The following is a 4,447-nucleotide window of genomic DNA, read 5'->3' as shown; positions in this document are numbered from 1 at the left end:
AATTTCTGTGTGCTAGCACAGGCTTGTCAATCGTCCCAAGTGAGGTTTCCAGGGAAAATATTACTGGATCTATCTGTAATCTGTAAATGATAACAGCTTTACTTCCTCGTTCTCACACTTTGAAAGGAAAGCTCTGATGCAGATTGTCTCCCAGCTCCCTTCTCTCCCACCCCACTTCTAAGGGAATAAGATGAGCAGAGAAAAAAGTTGAAGAAGAACTTACTCAAATAGATTTTGGATTGATGGATTGCACAAAACATGTGGTCTTGTCTCTACAGATCAGAACTGAAACCTTAAATTATCTGCTAGGTAAATAGCCCCACAAACAGAAAATTTTAAGATTATATTCTCTTTAAACAATTAGCTACATAAGAGGAAAATTTATTGACCTGAAAGGTGGCTAAAAGTCATTCTAAGGGCCAGATTCTCTGTGAATCTTGTTTTTCTTTTGGGGCCACACCAGATGGCGTTCAGGTTCAGAAATCACTCCCAGCAGGTTCAGTGGACCATAACAGATGTCAGGGGTCGAAACTGTATCAGCCACATGCAAGGCAAATGCTCTACCCACTGTGCTATTGCTCTGGCCCCATCTGTTACTCTTTTATTTTATTAATATATTTATTTAAACATCTTGATTACAAATATGATTGTAGTTGGGTTTCAGTCTATATTTGGAAGACATTAACTCAATCACTGGGACCACTCCATAGTGACAAAATCAGGCCATGCCATAGAGTAAATTTTTTTCTTGAGGTCCTGATGTCTCTCACACTGGGGGCTCTCCATCTGTGAACTCTGAAAGATGTCTTTTAATTCTTTTATTTCATTATCTAAATATGAATTCAATATATATAAAATCTCAGTAAGTTTTCCAATATGCAATATGGAATTTAAATGTACATAAAGAACTAGAGCTTATCAAAAGATGACTCTGGGATTATTGGAATTCTTGTATGAGATTCTTGTTAACAAATTTGTAAATTGTATTGCCTAAACAAAAAATAAAAGAACAACAAAAAGGAAAAAAAAGTGAATATGAACTCCCTACTGAATAAGAAAATATTGGGCCATATCTGACCTTTCTACTTGAACTTTATAAATCTTCACGACTTTTTTTCTTTCCTTTAGGAAAAGACTCATCTCTCCTAATTTGCTCATCAAACTAGGGTCAATAGCATACATTTTAGGTTATCCATTTTTTCAGTTTTACTATTGAAAAGGGTACATTTCAAATGCCATCTAGTAAAGGTCGTAGAAATATTAATATACTTCTCAAACAAGAGGACCAAAGGATTAGCTTTCAACAAAAAATTAAAGTGTGGTGATGCAAATTGCAGAAAATCAGTGGCCTGTATCTCTCCAAGAATCATTTAATAATAAATACCAGTTGAGAAATAAAAGGAAATCTCTTTAGTTGATCCTAAGTACAAAATAGTCAGATACAAAGAGAAATACAAAATATCTCAGAGATTTTATTTTTTTCTTTTTTATTGGTTTTAGACCACACCCAGTGATGCTCAGGGGTTATTCCTAGCTGTGGATTCAAAAATAGCTCCTGGCTTAAGAAAACAAATGGGACCCTAAGGGATTCAACTGTGGTCCCTCCTAGGTCAGCTGCATGTAAGGCAAATGCCCTACTGCTGCACCACTGCTCCAGCCCTCAAAAGACTTTTTGAAAAGATGTCAGGGTTTGGGGAGAGAGAAAGCTGAGAAAGACAGTTAAGTTATTTCCTCTCATGGCACTGGGGTGAAGACTAACCTTGAATGATCTAGACCTCATCCAAGGTATTAGCCACAAATTCTTTCCTGGAGGAGCATCTATTACCTCCTGTGGGTAGCTACTGGGGTAGGTAATGGGAATAAAGCATTCTTTCATTTCTTCCTATGTTCTTGGGGCAGAGAGAGGTAGCCTTATCCTCATGAGATTGTCTTCAACAGACACAGATAGGTCTAGGATTTTTTGTCACAGATATCTGACCAGAGCCTGAATTACGTGGTTCCAATACTTGTGTTTAGTAAGGACAACACTCAGCTCGAGATACTGGATTAGGCAGAAGGGACTTCTTCTTCTGGACATTCTGTTTAAAACCATATGTCCACAAAGCCAATGTCTGGAGACCATGTCATGACCATTTATTTGTATGTCAACTTCTTATGGATGCTAAATGTCGGTAATCTCATATATTGAATCCAACTGTCATCTGAGTATATCTAGGCTCAGATATGAAGAAAACCATTCTTTAGTTAAGAGAGCTCTCTTATTCTTACAAGATATAGGGACATTTGCAGAAATTTATATTCATCTGCTTAAAAGTCAAGGTTAGCTAAGTGGGGAGAGGTGTTTGTGTTGGCTGTGGTTTTGTCATAGTTCCTTTGAATTCTTTATGGTTTGTTCTTTAAAGTGCCTGGAGTTTCAGGCTTTTGAACTCAGATATTGTTTCAAAAATATGTACTATGTCATATCTTTAGATAATAATGATATACTCTTGTACAGGCCTTGCAGAGCCCTTTCCATCAGACACTACACTTGTGAGTTAACTGCTTACATTCATTTTAGGCATAAAGTTCTAAGTTGAATAAGCAAGGGAGAAGAAAGTAGAGGTCTTTACAGGGGACAGGAGAGAATATAATATACTGTATATTCAGGGAATTTGAATTTCAAATATTGCCAAGATAAACTCTCCTGAGACCATGTTATTGAATATGGGACAAATACTTGGTTTATTCTTCAAACCTTCCTCCTAGTTCTTACTTTTAATATTTCTAATATTCTAAATCTCTAAAACCTCAAAGATCGGTATAAATATCCCATGAAAACAATTACATATTCTTTGGAAAGATGCTATGTGCTCAATAAGGCCATGTCCTAAAGCAAGCTCTCCAGGTTTATCAGAATAGTCAGAGGTACCTAGGAATCAGCCTAACTAAAGTGGTGAAAAGCCTATATAATGAATCCTACAAAAAATTGCTTAAAATATAAAAAAGAACATGTAGAACTGGAAATACATATGCTGCTCATGGATTGAGAAGATTAACATAGCCAAAATTGTAATACCTCCCAAAGCACTATACAGATTAGAAATCCCTATAATTCTCAAGATATTTTTAAAAGACATAGGTCAAATAGTGTTGAAATTCAGGAACAGTACCCCCTTATATGAACTCCTGAATTGAGAAAGAAAGTCTTGTTGAAAAGCAGATGAAGGTCCTCAACTTGATGCTGTACTACAGAGCTGTAGAAATTAAAACAGTATGGTATTGAGTAAAAACAAAGTCAGATCAATGGAATAGAATTAAAAATAAATCCAGAGACAGACTCTCAGATATATAGTCAATAAATCTTTGATAAAGGAGCAAAACTATTGAGTGGAGCAAGGAAAGTGTCTTTAATAAGTGCTGTTAAAAAACTGGTTGATCACATGCAAAAGAAGAAGAAGAAGAAGGAGAAGAAGAAGAAAGAACTTTGTCTACAATGATTTATAACCTCACACCAAAGACCCTGGCATTTATCACAGAGAACAACTCATGTTTGCATGAATAAAGGGGAAAAGCTTCTCTTCTTGGCTGCTAGGAATGTAGACTCATTCAGCCTTTTTGGAAGGCACTATAGACATTCTTCCAAAAACTAATAATTGAGCTTATATGTGACTCAACGATTCAATTCCAGGGAATTGAATAAAAATAAATAAAAATCACAATAAAAATCACTTCTACACTCCTAGACTCATTGCAGCTCCATTTACAATAGACAAAATCTGGAAACAATGCAAGAATAGATGATTGGATAAAGAAGTTTTGGTATACAACACAATACTAGTCGACCATAAAAAAAAGTCATGAAATTTGCTGCTACATGGATATCTTTAATGAGTATCATGGTGAGTGAAATGAGTCTGAGGCAGAGGGAAAGACAAAATGATCTCACTCAAATGAGGAAGTGGTGAATACCTTTTATTATTTTATTTTTGTTTTTTTTTTTTTTTTGGCCACACCAGTGGCACTCGGGGGTTACTCCTGGCTCTGCTCTCAGAAATTGCTCCTGTGCTCGCTTCGGCAGCACATATACTAAAATTGGAACGATACAGAGAAGATTAGCATGGCCCCTGCGCAAGGATGACACGCAAATTCGTGAAGCATTCCATATTTAAAAAAAAAAAGATATTGCTCCTGGCAGACTCGGGGGAGCATATGAGATGTCGGAGATTGACCTCAGGTTCATCCTGGATCGGCCACGTGCAAGGCAAACACCCTGCACTGTGCTATCATTCCAGCCCCAATGAATACCTTTTAAAGGTAAGAAAAAATCAGGAGAGACATCTTGTTTCTGCTCAGGCACTGAGCTAGTTTCCAGTCCATTCATTCATGTTTTCATTGAAAGGAATCTCTTTAACTCTCTCTGGCGCTGTGTATCCTATTGGGGAGGAAGCAAATATTGTGAGATTTTTAA

General features: G+C 36.6%; 1 non-coding gene across 1 annotated transcript; it reads left to right on the top strand.

Moving 5' to 3' along the window:
* The first annotated feature begins 4,041 nt into the window (after positions 1–4,041).
* LOC126015031 (U6 spliceosomal RNA) lies at positions 4,042–4,148 on the top strand. The gene has a single exon (XR_007497937.1). It is a non-coding gene; the product is annotated as a U6 spliceosomal RNA (small nuclear RNA).
* The last annotated feature ends 299 nt before the right edge of the window (positions 4,149–4,447 follow it).

The sequence above is a fragment of the Suncus etruscus genome, chromosome 7 (genome assembly GCF_024139225.1).
Source record: "Suncus etruscus isolate mSunEtr1 chromosome 7, mSunEtr1.pri.cur, whole genome shotgun sequence".
Taxonomy (NCBI): Eukaryota; Metazoa; Chordata; class Mammalia; order Eulipotyphla; family Soricidae; genus Suncus; species Suncus etruscus.
Note: the sequence above shows the minus strand (reverse complement) of the source record. Positions and strands in the feature narration are given on the sequence as shown.